General features: G+C 46.7%; 1 pseudogene; it reads right to left on the bottom strand.

The window, feature by feature from the left end:
• Positions 1–277: 277 nt before the first annotated feature.
• Positions 278–1,062, bottom strand: LOC105478896 (small ribosomal subunit protein eS1-like; annotated as a pseudogene).
• Between the last annotated feature and the right edge of the window lie 16,698 nt (positions 1,063–17,760).

Genomic DNA, 17,760 nt, shown 5'->3' with positions numbered 1-17,760 from the left:
ACAAGCTGATTATAAAGTTTATATGAAAAAAATGAACATCAATATATGAATGAAAAACAAACCCAAAAGGTGTGGCATATTTGAATATTCAATGCAATACTACTCTGCAATAAAATGGGTGAATCTCAAAAACATGCTGAACAAAAGAAGCTGGTCAGAAAAGAGTACACATTATCTGATTCCATTTCTGTGAATTCTGAAACAGGCAAAACTAATTTTTTTTCACAGATAAGACTTTTTTATTTGCCACTATTGTAAGTCCTAACTTTAAACAGATTCAAGGACTGGGTGGTTCATATCCATCAGCTCGTTCAGCTTTAGCACCTGTCTCATCCCCAGTGGCTTTTCCAGAACTGCTACCTTCACCATGAAGCTCCATGAGTTTTCCCAATTCAAACTTGGGCTTCTTCAGCACTTTTACTTTGCTAATGAAGACATCATGGAGAGGATAAATAGATTGGCAAGCCTTTTCTTTGTCTTTTCCAGTGCTGTCTAGAATCAATTTACTGACCACTTCTTTGAGGTCATTTGTCTGCACCTCTCAGGTCATGATTTCCATCATCTTCTTCTGGATTTGGTGAACCTGTTGATGCTGAGCATAAGAGGTCTTCCATATCTGATTGTTGTGTTTCTTAGTAAAACCAACTCAGAACAGATGAAGCAAGTAACTGTCGGTAGTCTTGACATCGACGTGAGCTTCAATCATTGTCTGCCATTTTTTGACCATGGAGCACATTTTGTCACGGGTCAGATCCATGCCACGGAAGTTTGTCAGGCAGTTTTTGCCTTGAACATCTTCAGTAATCAGCTTGAATTTTCTAAATACAACATCATCATTCTGCAAATCAGCAAGACTCACTTCAAACACATGACCCTTGAGGCCATCTGATACATTTGGGTTCCTTCAGTCCTGGTGACTAGCATCTCTCCAAGATTTCTTATAGTGAACATAGCAGGTGCTTTCACATCATACCAATCTTTCTTAGAAAATGGATCAACCACTTTCTTCCTGGCCCCCTGTTTGCCACCTTTCTTAAGGCGCTTGTTCTTGCCAATGGCCATGGTGCTGCTCAGAGAGCCAAAAGGGCTCAGAGAGCCAAAAGCAAAACTAATTTATAGTGATAAAAATCACAGTAGTGGTTTCTTCGGACAGGACATGGAGGGTGTTGATTGAGCAGGGGCACAAGTTAAACTTTTGGGGTGATGGAAATGTTCTATACCTTGATTGATTCAAAACTCTTTGAACTGTACAACTAAAATGAGTCCATTCTATTGTATTAAAATCATAGTCCAATAAGGATGATGTTAAAACCACACTGAGATAACCTTCACCTATCAGATTGACAAAATTCCAAAAATTTGATAACATGCTCTGTCAGCAAAGCTGTGGGAAAAGGCACTCTTAAATACTCCCCGTGGTGGTATAAATTAGTGCAACAGTTATAGAGGGCAATTTGCCAAATCAGTCAATATCACAACCACGTACGTCCTTTGACTTAGCAATTACACTTTTGGGAGTTTATCCTACAGAAATACTTACCTATATGCAAAATAATGTATGCACAAGTTTTTTTGGTGCAACATCATTTGGATTAGCAAAAATTTGAAAACAAACTCAAGGCCCATTAACAGGAGACAATTTTTTTTAAATTGTGGTATTATCATGCCGTTTCACAAAGGTCAACTTTTCAAGAATATGAGGATTTTTTTGTACTGAGCCCTGGAATCAACTCACCTAGAGTCTGATTAGCTCTAGAATTTCTTCTTTTGTTTTTTTTCTTTTTTCTTTTTCTTTCTTTTTTTTTTTTTTTTTTTGAGACAGGGTCTTGTTCTGTCACCCAGGCACAATCATGGAGTAAGGTGGGGCACAATCATGGTTCACTGCAACATCAATCTCCTGGGCTCCAGCGATCCTCATGCCTCAGCCTCCTGAGTAGCTAGGACTACAGGCACATGCTGCCATGCCCAGATAATTTTGTTTTGTTTTTTTTAAGTAGAGATGGGGTCAAGTTCTGTTACCCAGGCTTGGACTTTTCCGTTACATGAAATAAGATCAAATATTTTTAAGTCATTTTGGGTTGAGATTTTCATTTTGAGCAATTGGAAAATCCTAATTAAGTCAGTTGAATTAGAGGATTTTCATGAATATGTCTCTTTAGTCCTCTCTTTTCCTTGGACTGAGACATGGTCCATGAAGAGCAGAACCAGTGAAAATCCAAATCACAAACCTCATACTGGGCTCAGAATCCCTCTCCTCCTTGGACATCCAGGGACAACCAGGAAACCATTCCTGGGAGTAGCTCCAACTCACAGGCAATTGGACACTTGGTGGGTCAGTACTGGCATCATAGCCAAACCCTAGCGGCCCAGCAGCCAATGTGCTTAAGCCATGACTTTAGACTTGTGACATAGAAAGGGCAAAGGCTTTGGAGTTCTGACCTGCATTTAAATCTTATTTCTGTCATTTACTGATTTTAGACCTCCAGCAGCTTGTTTAGCCTCCTTAACCCTCAATTTCTAATCTGTAAAATGGAAGAAATAAATTGACCTCAAAGAGTTTCTCCATGCATTCATTCCTCCCTGAGTGTTTTTGGGCACTGCCCACATGCCAGTGTCCTAGGCACTAGGATATATCAGCGAAAATCAAATGAGTCTTAGAAGGGAGTGTGCGTTCAATCAATGCCAGCTTCCTTCCTCTCCATTTATGTCAGTTGTAACCTCCTAGAGGTCAGGAAGCCAGGTCTGGGGAAGTCCAGGCTCCTGCTGACCCGTTGCCCCAAACTGGCAGAGGGAGGACCCCTAGGATGTGTAGACCTGCACACCAGAACACATCAGTACCTGGGACCAGGGGTGGTAGGCTGGCCAGCTGCCACCATGGCCCGCTCTAAGACACCATGGGGTGCCCATGCCAGACCCTGGCTCTTCCTGCCTGGGCCCAGACTTCTGCTGGAAAGGCTGGTGGCTGCAATCTTGGGATGGGCTGAGAACAGTGAGGCTGAGAGCCCACAGGCCAGAGGCAAGGGCTGTGAGGCCCAGGCGCCAAGACCCCTCACATGCTCCACTGTCCCATTAGACTTCACTTACAAAAGCACAGATCCAGTCAGTCACCATGGCTCATGCCTATAATCGCAGCACTTTGGGAGGCTAAAGCAGGAGGATCATTGAGACCAGCCTGAGCAACATGGCAAGACCATGTCTCAACAAAAAGTTTAGAAATTAGCCAGGCAGGCCGATAGTCCCAGTCACTCGGGAGGGAAGGTGGGAGGATTGCTTGGGCCCAGGAATTCAAGGCTGCTAGTCATGATCTCACCACTGCACTCCAGCCTGGGCAACAGAGTGAGACTCTGTCTCAAAAAGCACAGATTCAAAGTTTCAATCATGGAGAATTTCAAGGACAGCAACCACAGAGCATTAAACCTCAAGTGTGGGGCCTTGTGCAATGCGCTCACCCAGGAAGCAGGCCCTAATAATTTGGGGATATAATTATAGCCTCTCAGAAAATGCTTGTTAATTAATCTAAGCTTCTTGGTGAATTTAAAGCAACTGGAGATCTTTATGGACATCTGTTAGTTTTACTGGACTGAGATAGTGCTTCTCCAAGTATGGTTTCATCTGCCCCCTTCTGTTAAAAGGCAGATCCCTGCACCCCACCCCAGACCTTCTTAATCAGAATCTATGGGAGTGAGGGCTGTGAATTTCATTTGTACACCTCATGATCCTTCTAGGCTTTAAAGATTGAGAACAAGCAAAGCATGGTGGCTCACGCCTGTAATCCCAGGTCTTCAGGAAGCTGAGGTGGGAAGATTGCTTGAGCCCGGGAGGTCAAGGCTGCAATGAGCCATAATTACGCCACTGCACTCCAGCCTGGGCAACAGAGTTAGACATGAGACCCTGTCTCTTTTTTCTTTCTTTTTTTTTTTTAAATTAATGAATTTATTTATTTAGAGACGGGATCTCAACCTGTCACCCAGGTTGGAGTGCAGTGTGTGATCATAGCTCACTATAACCTGGAACTCCTAGAGACCCCCGTCTCTTTAAACAATTATAAATAAGATTGAGAACCACTAGAATCAGGCAACACGTGTAGAAAGCATGGGGTTTCAGGATGAACTCCCCCTTTCCTGTCCCCATTCTGCCATGACTTCATTGGCAGCGACCCTTCTGCTTCATGGAGGTGACGCCTGACCAGCTTGGCTAGCAGGGGTTCTGTGAAGGGCACAGGAGATCACATACGTGGAGGCACTGACCCCATGTCTGTGGACACACACGGCTCCACTCAGGAGCCTCCATGCCGGAGCCAGCATGACATGGCCCCTCGACCCGTCTCACATGCTGTGAATGCAGGTCCCAGGCCTTGGTTCTTTATCCCCAAGTCTTCACTTAAAGTATTATTTCAGCTCTATCCTTCATTTCCCCCTCCTCCCATAATCTCCTTGTGTAGTGCTGGACATGCTCAGCAGCACACAGGAGGGCTGATGGGGATCCCAGGTGGAGACCCAGACACTGAGCATGGGGTCAGGATGAGCGGCGTGCCTGGCCCCTCTGCTAGGTCTCAGCCCATCAAGGCACCTGGTTGTTTCCACCTTCCTAAGAACCCATGGCAAGAAGGCAAAGGGCTGGTCCTGACCCTCTGTCCACCATGAGGGTACTCAGAATAGTCTTTCTCCGTATCTCAGACCCCTCAGAAGCCGGAGGAGAAGGGGGAGGAAAGAATGAGCACAGAAGCTCCCCAGAGAAATGCTTCACTGCCCACTGTAATTCTTCTCAGTGGATGTTTCCTTGGATTATACGAAAGCCTGTTTGCATCTAACAGACTAGGGCAAATCAATAAGGAAAGCTGGTATTCCCGGGGCACTGCCTATAAAGAAGGGAGTGCGGCTGCTCCTACAGACTCTCCAGCAACAGCTCTGAAGCCTGGTGCCACCCTTCAGCCTCCCAACTAGAGAATGAAGGTCTCTGGCCTCTCCTTTCCTGCCACTGCAAACAGGCTCTGTCCTGTCGGTGCACCTAGGGCCTGAGGTTTGGTCAGCTCCCCATGATGGAGTCTGGGCTACCCCTGTCACTCCGAAGGAGAAGTCATTTTCAGTTCCCCTCGCCTCATCTGCCTGTGGACAAATGATGCAACCCCCTCTAGGGGTTTCCCCCAGGCTCAGGGACCCATGTTTCTCCTTGCTACAAGTCCAATGCAACAGACAATGCCACAGCTCTGTCCTCAGCTCTGCCTGTCCCCTCCGGAAGGAAGACACAGAGCCTTGAGGCTCACTCACCTCTCACTCCCAGCACCCCAGCCCAGAGGAAGATGTTGGGCCAAGTTCACCCTATGAGCCCAGAGAAATTCCCCTCCCTCCAGAGGTAAGCCAGCAGCCCCAAAACAAAGACTGGATGTCCCTCCATAGGAATAACCTAATTTGACCTCCATCCTCGAACAGTGCTGTCTCCAGCAGGGGCCTTGCCTTCATGAGTGTGGTGGAGTCTGGAGCCTGAAGCTGCCCGCCAAGCTTCCAGCTAATTGGAAATTGATGACGACCTCTGCATGAGGCTCTGCTGGAAGCTTGTGGGATTTGGATCCTCAAGCAGGGCTGTGTGTCCAGTTGCCCAAACCGGGAACAACACTAAACATACCTTGTAGTCCCCCACCATGATCCCTGTGCAATTCCAGCTTGTGCAGGGCAGCATAACATTCTTAACCAGGAGGTATGGACAGCCCACTTACTTCCCTTCATAGTTGGATTTAAATGTTTTACTTTCATAAATATATATATTATATATATGAAAGTATATATATATATATTTATATATATATTTTTTTTTAACTCTTAAATATGGTCCAATCAAAGTAGTGACTTAATTTAACAATTAGCCAATCCAAACTTAGGCATATATGCCATGAAATTCTTTGTTTGCTTGTTTTTTTTTTAATATTTTTTTGGCCGGGTGCAGTGGCTCATTCCTATAATCCCAGTACTTTTCAAGGCCAAGGTGAGAGGATCACTTGAGCTCAGGAGTTCAAGACCAGCCAGCAAGACCTCACTTCTACTTAAAAAAAAAAAAAAAAAAAATCAGCCAGGCCTAGTGGCACATGGTCTGTAGTCCCAGCTACTTGGGAGACTGAGATGGGAGGATTGCTTAAGCCTGGGAGATCAAGGCTGCTGTAAGCTGTGATTGTGCCACTGCCCTCCAGCCTGGGTGACAGAGCCAGACACTGTCTCAAAAAAATAAAAAATAAAAAGTTTTATTGAGGTAGAATTAGCAAATAAAAGCCACATATGTTTAAAGTGTATTGTAGAATATTAACATATATATTTGGGGAGTAAAAGTGCAGGTTTCTTACTTGCATATATGGCATAGTGGTAAAGTCTAGGGTTTTAGTGAACCCATCACAATGGTGAACATTGTACCTAATAGGTAATTTTTCAGTCCTTACCCCCTTCCTACCCTCCCACCTTTTGGAGTCTCCAGTGTTTATTATTCCATTTTGTATGCCCACATGTACCCATTGCTTAGCTCTCAAATACTCCATGAAACTTTTTTTTTCTTTTTTGAGATGGAGTGTTGCTCTGTTGCCCAGGCTGGAGTGCAGTGGTGCAATCTCAGCTCACTACAACCTCTGCCTCCTGGGTTCAAGCAATTCTTCCTGCCCTAGCCTCCCAAGTAGCTGGGATTATAGGCGCCCACCACCGTGATCGTCTAATTTTTGTAACCATGAAACTTTAAGAGTGCCATGCACCGGCCACCTAACTGAGCAGCTGGTCTATCAGTGACTTCACAGAACTCTCTGCCACCAGGATGCAATTCTTGTTCGTGCTGGGGTTACCACTGCCTGCTGAGGGCCTTCCAGAACCAGAACCAAGCTGCCCTTAGGGTGTTACAATGAAGCTCCTGGACTGCAACGGTGTGTTTGGGCATCTGATTGTCTGGTGAGTGGAAAAGGCTTGGCTCAGCACCTTGCCGTGACCACCAAGGGCATAGATGATGAACTGCCAGCCAAGGCACCATCTATGGTCAAGGAACAGAGCCAGCACTGCCCCAGGGCACCCATCCCAAGGTCACCATGTCTCGCCAGCTCTCTTACCACACTGCCTGGCAGAGTCTGCAGACAGGACAGCCATGTGGAACAGATCTATGGCCAGTAGCTGACTCCCCGATGACAATTCCTGAATAAAGGCCCCAGATACTTGCTGACAGAGAAAGACAGGCATGCTGTAATGACGTGTCCCAGTGAGTGCAAATGTGCCACCGCCACCTTCTGCTCTCCCTGTGCCCTGTGGGGATCCCCAGGCCTCTATCATGAGGCCATGGTTCCTCAAGGTCAACACATCAGCACTGAGCCGCCAGTTTCTGGTGCATGGGTGTCAGGCTAAGGAGCTGATCCCATCTGACCATGTCCCAGTCCTCTGCTCAAAGCCAGGGCTTCTGTTAGGGGAGTTCCTCAGCAGTGCATTAAACAAGAGTAGTTTGTGAGTTCCCAGGACCCCCTGCCTCTGGAAGTCCTATTGGCCTGTGTCCTAGGGCTGGGGAGGCAGGATCTTTGTTCCTCAGGAAAGAAACTTTTAGCTCAGGCCCCGAATGACTGCAGAGAATAGACAGGCTGCCTGGCAAGAAGGGCGGCATTCCAGACATCCACTTTTTTTTTGAGATGGGTCTCGTTCTATGGCCCAGGCTGGTCTAGAACTCCTGGACTCAAGTGATCCCCCTGCCTCAGCACCCCATGTAGCGGGGACTACAGGTGAGCACCACCAGGCCTGGCCAATTTTTGTATTTTTCATAGAGATGGGGTCTCATATGTTGCCTGGGCTGGTCTCGAACTCCAGGGCTCAAGCAATCCCTCTGCCTCAGCCTCCCAAAGTGCTGAGAGCCACCATACTCAGCCCAGATACCCTACTCTTAATTGGCTAACAGCACATTGTCCACCTGGAGAGGTGACTATGCCCAGTTAATCCATCCCCCAAGCAGTGGGCACACTGGCGGCTGCCTGCCTGGGCCTTCCTCCCTGTCCCAGACATGTATCATCCATCCCAGCCTTCCAAAGAGGTGACTCAAGGGAGGGAGGACCCTTTTGGCTCGCTATGACATGTGGCCCCAGCACACTTCCTTCGCTCCTCTCTCCTCCGACCCCTGTGGCTTCTCTCAGTGAGACAACCTCTCACTGCCTCTCCTCTTCCCCACACCCTCTCCCCAGCTCCCTTCTCTCTAGGGGCTCAGCGTCTGTCTGCCTTGGCTCTTGGCTGAATGATTGAATGCTTTAATTTATTTGCCAGGAGATGTCTTTACAGCTCTGCCCTCAGTAATTCACATGGCAGTCGTCTGCTGGGATGTGTATAATTCAGTGCCGAGAGGGCTCTGGGATGTGCGGACGCAAAGGAGCCCAGGGAGACACTGCTTGAGACGAAACTACTGGAAAGGAGGCTTGGAGAGATCAAAGCAGGCTGGCGGATAGGTGTGGGTAGGAAGAATCCTGCCCCAGCCAGGGGCTAGCCTAGTGCTTCTCCACACTGGCTGCACATTGGAGTCACCTGGGGAGCTTTAAAAATTAATGATGCCTGAGCCCCACCCCAGACCAATTAAATAAAGCATCCATATTTTCAAAAAGCTCCCCTGGTGATTCTAAAGTTGACCCAGGGATGAGTGTAACAGGCTCAGCCGCAGCTGCTGGGGAGGGAGAGAAGCGATGGGAACACACTTAGGCAAAGGAATGTTAGGTTGACCACACACCTCCCATTCAAGGCCATGCAGCAGAGAGCCAGGGCACAGTGGCATAAACCATGGGCATGTGTACCTGGCTCTAAGTGAGAAGGGTGTCCCTGAAAAGCTCAGCATTCTGGAGGCAGAGTGGGGGTCCCTCCTGCTCAGGTGCCCCAGAGAGTAAGGCGGGAGGGGACACCAAAACAGCCCAGGCCTCATGCCTTTGCCTCTGTCCTTCTTAATCTCACCCCGCTCCCTGCACCTCCACCACTCTCTTCACCTTCTAAATCCTCCCTGTTCACAAAGACTCCCCTTAAATGGCACCTCCTTTTCATTCCACAAGCAAAGACAGAGTACGAACTATGCGTCAGGCCCTGGTTTCTGGTAAGGGAAAGATGGAGACATCTGGGGCCTACCTGAAGCTGCTCACAGACAGAAAGTGACCCCTGGGAACCACGCAGTCCTTACAGTGCAGTAAGTGGTGTCAGGGCCTGGGCGCCCAGTGATGGGGCTCTTCATCAACCCTGGGCTCTGCCTATGGGACTTTAAGGTTTTCTGGGAGGAGATGACATTTGAGCTGAGTTTTTTGTGTTTTCGGTTTTTTCTGAGACAGAGTCTCGCTGTGTCGGCCAGGCTGGAGTGCATTGGTGTGATCCTGGCTCATTGCAGCCTCCGCCTCCCGGGCTCAAACAATTCTCCTGCCTCAGCCTCCCCAGTAACTGGGATTACAGGTGTGTTCCATCACGCCTGGCTAATTTTTGTATTTTTACTAGAGGCGGGGTTTCACCATGTTGGCCAGGCTGGTCTCAAACACCTGACCTCAGTTGATCCACCCGTCTCGGCCTCCCAATGTGCTGGGGTTACACCGTGTCCAGCCTGAGCTGAGTTTTAAGGGACCATGGAATTCCCCAGATTAATCAATATCTTCCTTCTCCCTGTACATGCTGCACCTTTTCTCTACCAGGTGCCTTGTAACAGATGCTTATGTAACTGCATCTGCAGAGGTGAGGTGCTTGGGTGCAAACCAGGCATCTTATTCACTTTGGTAATAGGTGATAGGCCTAGTACTATGTCTGGTGCACTGTAGGTACTCGATGAATGACTGTTTAACTGAACTAAATGCAATTACAGTTTACACTTTTGTTGGGGAGGGAACGGCAAGAGCTAGGGTCTTGCCAATGGCTCTATATGTGGGCCCCTGTGGGCCCAGGTCCCCACAACTCTCTGCTGTCTGGACTTTGTGTGCTCCGAGCGCTGGTAGGAGAGACATGGTCACTGAAATGAGGCCCAAAGTGACTGAAGCTGGGGCCACTGTGGATGCTGAAGAAGGTGAACTGCAAGAGGGTACAAGGAAGGCCAGGATGTGCAACAGTGGGCCTAAGGACTAAATGTAGGGGTAAGGTCAGAGGCCAGGCACCCACCCTGCAAGGAGAGCCAGGAGCCAGGGTGCCAAGGACAGCCTCCCTGGAGGCCACCTAGTAGGCAGGGCTTCTGTGCATGTGGGACCAGGGCTGACTCCACGATGCACACAATTCCCAGGAGGGATAGGAATGAGGAGAGAGACTTGTGTGGGGCTTGCAGTGTTCCATGAAGAAAGGGAGAAAGGAGACAAGAGAACACGAGCAGCAGTCTGAAGGATTTCAGGGCTGCCTGTGGAGCCAGGCACAGAAGCGTGTGCCTGTAGTCCCAGCTATTTGAGAGGCTGTGGCAGGAGGATTGCTTGAGCCCAGAGGGTGGAATGAGCCCAGGAGTTCTGGACTGTAGTGTGCTATGCCAGTGGGGTGTCCGCACTAAGTCTGGCATCAATACAGTGACCTCCTGGGAGCAAGGGGCCACTAGGTTGCTTAAGGAGGGGTGAACTGACTCAGGTCAAAATCAGAGCAGTTCAAAACTCCCGTTCTGATCAGTAGTGGAATCGCACCTGTGAATAATCACCACACTCCAGAATGGGCAACACAGTGAGACCCCATCTCTAAAAATAATAATAATTAAAAATTTAAACAGAAAAAGATTTCCTGTGGAGGGTTTTCAAAATACACTGGCCTAAGTTTAGCTGTCCCAGAGATTTTGATCTGGGCAGCCCAACTGTGTATATGGGGGATAATAAATGAAATTAATACATGTACAGTGCTTAGAAGGGCTCACATTAGCATGCAAAAAATGTTAGCTCTGTTATTCATTATTACCCAAAAAGCCTATTATCTACTCGGTGTAGCACCGGAAGTACTGACACTGACAAGCCCACATCTCTGCTCTTTCAGAGCTTACAACTTGCAGACGGTGGGGGGGGGGGGAACATTAAAACTAAGCAAATTCAAAGAGTGCTATATCCAGTCTGCCCTCAAAGCCTACCTTTTCTGCCTCATAGGTCTGTCCTTTTCTTGCCTCCCACTGCCACAGTCCTGGTCCAGGCTGCCATCACCTCTCACCAGGATGGCTCCAACAGCTCCCAGTTTTCCCTGCCTGCAGCCTTGCAGCTCTCCTCACAATGCAACCAGAGGGATTGTCTAAAAGGCACATCTTCCTCCTCTCCTGCCAGTTTCCAAATCTCTTCTCCAAGTGTGCTCCCGGCAAATTAAACAAGACAACCAACCCAGGCTGGAGTAGATCTTGCGGGTTTCTTTCATCAACATCACACCTCATTAGGTTGATTTGTGTGTTTCCAGAGATGCATGTGCTGGGTGTGTGTGTATTTTGAACACCATCTAGTGGACAATAAGGCAATTTATTTCCAGGCTATGGAATGAACCCCCCAAGCCCTAGTCAATCTTTCTAACTTCAAAGATTTAATAAGGAGCCAGATTTTAAAAGCAAATATTGTTCTTGACCCCATAACAAGATCAGAGGCAGAGGCAACTTGCAGCCTGCTTCAGAAGCTCCACTCTGCCAACAGGCCAGGGGGAAAGAAGGAGTGGGGTGGTGTCAAATAGAGGTAACTTTGGCCCTTAAGATCCTTTTGTCCACACCCTGGATGCTGGTTCCTTGCTCTCCTTGTAGCTTCAGATTCTCAGCTGGTTTCCCATCACTTTTCCTAAAAGGATAACAGCCCTGCCTAGCAGATTTCAAATTTCAGTCTACCAAGCTCTGCTATTTCTCTCTCTCTCTCTCTCTCTCTCTCTCTCTCTCTCTCTCTCTCTCTCTCCTGTCTTAATTTTTAAGAGACAGAGTCTCACTCTGTCACCCATGCTGGAGTGCAGTGGCACAATCGCAACTCATTGCAGCCCTGAGCTCCTGGGCTTAAGCTGTCCTCCCACCTCAACGTCTGGGACTACAGGCCCTTGCCACCTAACTTTTTAAAATGTTTTGTAGAATGGTTGGGTTTTGTAGCCCATACCTGTAATCTCAGCACTTTGGGAGGGCAAGCCAAGGAGATCGCTTGACCCCAGGAGTTCAAGACCAGCCTGGGCAACATGGCAAAACCCCATCTCTACAAAAAATTCAAAAATTATCCTGGCATGGTTGTGAGTGCTTGTAGCCTCAACTACTTGGGAGGCTGAGGTGGGAGGATCACTTGAGCCTAAGAGGAGGAGGCTGCAGTCAGCCAAGATCACACCACTGCACTCCAACCTGGGCAACAGAGCAAGACTCTGAGTCAAAAAAATAAAAAAAATTGTTTTTGTCAAGATAGGGTCTCGCTGTGTTTCCCATGCTGGTCTCCAATGCCTGGCCTCAAGCAATCCCCCTGCCTCAGCCTCCCAAAGTGTTGGGATGACATATGTGAGCCACCACACTCGGCCTCCAAGCACTGCTGTTTCCCACGGTAAATTAATAAATTGGTGTCCTGATTTCCGTATCAATCTCCCAATTGGTTCCCAATGGATTCCTTCCGGATACGTGGACAAAATTGAGTTACAAGACTAAGAAAGCTCAGTGTCAGACCCTAGAACATGGTGAGCCCATCAAGGTCAGGCCACCTGGTCATTCCTTGAGCACCAGTCAAATGACCTCCCTGTGGAATGGCCATCTTGTCACTACCACATTTACATCCCAAGAATGTGAGTGCTCAGAGCATGGCCTCTTCTCAGGCTGACAAGTCTTGACCAGAAGGCATTCATTTAATATCAAATATTTATGGAGCTTCCTCTGTGGGCTTCACTAGAGGCTTAACATGCATTATCTTACTTAATCTTCACATTGGCCTCTTAGGTACATACTCCATTTTACAGGTGAGCATTTATCTCCATTTTACAGGTGAGCAGATGGGCCTAGAGAGGTGAAGAACTTTGCTTATAGACACAGAGCTAGCAAGAGGCAGGTCCTCCTGGGACTTTACAACCTGGGCAATTTAACTACCATGCCTTGTGTGACTCTGGAATAAGGACCTAGATTATCTGTCAGGGACCTAGTCAAAAGCTTTCTTTCTCCCTTACTTTCTGAGAAAACTATACACTGGACTTGTTGAATGGCTAGCTCTGTAACCTCCCAAAGGGATCAGCTCAGTCCTTACTTTTAACAACATCCTATTGATGAGGGGCCCCAAAGAACCTGTCTGTTAACAGGCACCAGCACCCACTGGGCACAGACCCTTGGTAAACCATAGTTTGAGGTTACAGGGTAGGACTGTAAATTTATGTCCCCTTTAAGGATACCCAGAAAGAAGTGATCCTATGGAGAGACAGTTCCCTGGACCAAAGACACCTGCCCTTCCATGGTCCTCGCTTACACTATAGGCAGACCCCTCAAGGAGATGGGCACAGTGCGATGGATCCAGCTTCAAACTCCAGCAGACTCACTCATTACAAGGACAATCAGACTGCCTGAGAGCCCTGCCTTCCACAACATGTTGCTTCCCACACCCAGGGCAGACCCAGGGCAGAAGTGCTGGGGAGAGCGTCCATTGGGTTTTTCTGGTTTTGATTTGCTGTTTGAAACTTTTTATTGTGAAATTGGGCCAAGCACTGTGGCTTATGCCTGTAATACCAGCACTTTGGGAGGCCGAGATGGGTGGATTGCTTCAGCCCAGGGGTTCGAGACCAGCCTGGGCAATGTGGTATAACCCCATCTCTACAAAAAAAAAAAAAAATACAAAAATTAGCCCAGTGTGTTGGTGGGTGCCTGTAGTCCCAGCTACTCAGGAGGCTGCAGTGGGAGGATCTGTTGAGCCCAGGAAGTTGAGGCTGCAACGAGCTGAGATCCCGCCACTGCACTCCAGCCTCGGAAACAGAGTGAGGCCCTGTCTCAAACAAACAAACAAACAAACAAACAAACCCTTTTATTATGAAATACATGAACGTGAATATTATATATAAGCCTTTTAAAGATTAGTAATAATATAGTCATGTACTCATTATCAAGTTTAAGAAATAGAATAATACCAATAACTTTGGAGCTCCCTGAGTTTTCTTCTCCAGTTGTATTTCCCTCCATCACCCCAGAAATAACCACTATTTGAAAATGTATGTTAAGCATTTCCTTGCTTTTCTTTAATGTATTACAATATATGTATGCAACTTTAAACAAAGTATTGCTTCATTCTTCCTGACTTTGAATTTTGTATAAGTGGATCCACACTAAATGAATTATTTTCAGAATTACTCATTTCACTTAGGCTTGTGTTTTGAGATTCACATTATTGACAGGTGGGCTGTAATTCATTCATTTACACTGTGATACGGTATTCTATTGAATGACTATACTACAATATACTTATCTATTCTACTGTTTGTAGATATTTGGGTTGTTTCCATTTGGAGCTATTATAGACAATCCTACTATAAACATTTTGGCCATCTCCCTGTCTTCCTGGTGCCCCTGGAAAAGTTTTCATGGGATAAACCTAGAACTGGAATTATGGGTCAGAGAGGACGATCAAGTTCACATTTATTAAGCAATGGCTGGCTATTATTTTATGCTCCCCTGATGTTGGCTCTACATGGGGCAGTTGCCACTGCTTATTTATTTGGCAAACATTTATTGAGTTATTTTTGTGCCAATCACTGTGTTAGGTACTAGGGTTTGAAAGATGAGCAAGATACTGCCTTTGTCCTAAAGGAATTCACAGGTTAGATGGTACAATGGACTGAATGTTTATGTCACCCCCAAATTCACATGTTGAAATCCTAACTCCCCAGGAGACAGTATTTGGAGGTGGGGCTTTCGGGAGGTGATTAGGCCGTGAGGACATAGCCCTTGTGAATAGGATTAATGCCCATATATAAAGGAGACCCCAGCACTTTGGGAGGCCGAGATGGGCAGATTGCTTCAGCCTGGGAGTTCCAGACCAGCCTGGGCAACATGGAAAAACCCCGTCTCTACAAGAAAAATACAAAAGTTTTTTTCCCTTTCATCATGTGAGGTTACAGCGAGAAGGCACCATCTATGAGGAAGTGGCCCTCACCAGATACTGAATGTGCCAGCACCTTGATCTTGGATTTCCCAGACTCCAGATTTTTGTTGTTTGTAAACCACCTGGTCTACGGCATTGTGTTATTACAGCCCCAACAGACTAAGACAGATGGGAAAGCCAGATATGTGAGCAGATTATTGTAAAAAAAAAAAAAAAAAAAAAAAAAAAAAGGGATTCCGCACATGGCAGGGGAAAATCTGTGAGTTTAGATTAGGTGACTCTGCACAAATGCCAATCCACTATCTTGGGTTCTTAACTATAGCCGGCCGGTTAACTTTGAGAGAAGGGCCTCTTGGGTCATGTCCACTGGACACAGTCCCATTGCTGAATCTGAATAGGGACCTTGTGCTCTGTGCCTGTCTGTGGTATCATCAAGGTGACCAACCGTGTCTTGGGTCAACCCTGCTTCCTGAGCCGGAATCATCACCGGCTTGCTCGTGGCTACCTCCTTAGATCCCTGCCCACTTACCCATCTCACAATTATGGAATGCCTCTTTCCGGATCACTAGCCCTCAACTCATAAATTAATTGTCTCTGCTGGGCCAGCATGAGGAAGGCATAGGCCTTGGGTGACCTTTGGAAAAGCAATTACCTCTGGCCTCAGCTGTAAATCTAGCAGACCAGGCATGTCTCCACAAACCCTCCTTGTTTCAAAAGTCTGGGGGTTTTGGGCCAGGAGCAGTGGCTCATGCCTGTAATCCCAGCGCCTTGGGAGCCCGAGGAAGGAGTGTCACCTGAGCCCAGGAGTTAGAGGCTCCCAATAGCAGTGAGCTATTGACCATGCCACTGCACTTCAGCATGGGCAAGAGGGCAATACCCTGTCTCAAAAAAAAAAAAAGTCTGAGGATTTTGGCACATGTAATTGTATACTAGAGAATTAAATTCAACTCAATTATTTTTCAATATGTCAAATAATAAATCCTACCACAATAGGGTTCTGCTGTAATTCAAAAAAATCAAATCTCAAAACATTAAATTATTTATGTTTAGTTCTAGCTGAATTTTCTGCCCCCTGAAATTGTAAAGAAAGAAGAATCACGGAATTTTGATGCTATTTTTCTTAAAGAAGAGTTATTGGAAAATAAATCATAAAAATTGAAAAAAGTTTCTGTGTAAATATGGTTAGGAAATCTGCACTCTGATTAGAATTATGTAACAATTTCCAAAGCAGCTCTGTTTCATAAAAGCAAAGATGCCCAGCTGGGTCATAATGTAAATGTGGTTTGTTGAAGCTATTTCCCCCTTGGACTGGTAAACTATCTGTAGCTTTATTTTCTTTCCTTTCCTCCTTTATCGTGTGTTTAAAAGAAGAAAGTAGTAAAATAAGATCCACTCAGTCACTAAGAAAACAAGGACAAAGGTTCTTAAACTATAATCAAGGAAATGAAAAAATCTACATTTCCCATGTCTTTGCTGTCATTTGAGAAGTCAGCTGGCTGTGGCCGCCGAGGCTCCTGCATCAGCCCCAGTCCTACAGATCAAGCAGTGGTCTCCTGGCATTTATTTCCAGGGTGTCTCATTCCTTCACAACAAAGCCCCATTCTTGACAGAAAATCGGCATCCAGGACAATTGCGTGGGCTTGGAAGGGAACATCATTTTTGGAGGCAGTTGCGAGTTTCTGTATGCTGGCCTCGTGTTTTAAAATAACTGGGCTTATTTGCTCTGTGAGAAATGTGCTCAGTAGAACTGGTCTACGCGGGCAGAGTTGCTGCAGTGTTGCCAGAGGCAGAGCGTTCTGCACGTGGCAAACTCAACCAGCATCAGCTGAACCGAATTAACTCAATGCCACCCAATGGGCTCTGCTCTTCATCATGCCCTGATGGACTTACCCTGACTTTTTTAAAGGCAAGTCCAAAAAATTCATTTGACATATTTATAAACATATTCAATCATTCATTCATTTACTCAACAAATGTTCACTAAGTACCAACCTAGTACCTGTGCCAGGTACTAGGCTAAGTGTTAAGAATACAAAAGACTTCACATGTTAAAACTTAACCTATATTGCCAAGTAGGAGGGCTGTGCTGTTCATTCATTTTCTCATTTATACATTCATTCACCAGGCAGTGGGGGTATAAAATGAGTAAGATTCTTGAGCAGAAAGTGTCAGTCCTCAAAGAATTTCTAATGGAATAAGGAAATGTAATTGTCATGGTAAGGACAGTTACAGAGGGCTTCCTTTAATTAATGTATTCTTTATTTCTTCTCTGGAGAGGCTGTTTTTTCTAAGATGCCTGTACCAGCTGTCCCTTTGAAATAGATCTATGTTCAAGTGTTGTCAATCACTTAAAAAGAGCCAGGCACTGTGGTTCACACCTGTAATCCCAGCACCTTGGGAGGCCAAGGTGGGCTGATCACCTGTGGTCAGGAGTTTGAGACCAGCCTGGCCAACATGGTGAAACTTCATCTCTCCACTAAAAACACAAAAATTCGCTGGGCGTGGTGGCGGGCGCCTATAGTGCCAGCCGCTCTGGATGCTGAGGCAAGAGAATCGCTTGAACCAGGAGGCAGAGGTTGCAGTGAGCCGAGATCACACCATTGCACTCCAGCCTAGGTGACAAGAGCAAAACTCCATATCAAAAAAAGAATCTCATGGCTATACCCTTTCCTCCACCCTGAGTCCCAGGAGGGCTTTGTGCCCAAGGTGCCCCTTTAGTGCAAACCATACATCTCTCCCTTGCAGAGGCTTGGGAAGCAGTCATCAAAGCAAGGGGAGTCCTGGGGTCATCC

This window comes from Macaca nemestrina, chromosome 1, assembly GCF_043159975.1.
Source record: "Macaca nemestrina isolate mMacNem1 chromosome 1, mMacNem.hap1, whole genome shotgun sequence".
Classification (NCBI taxonomy): domain Eukaryota; kingdom Metazoa; phylum Chordata; class Mammalia; order Primates; family Cercopithecidae; genus Macaca; species Macaca nemestrina.
Note: the sequence above shows the minus strand (reverse complement) of the source record. Positions and strands in the feature narration are given on the sequence as shown.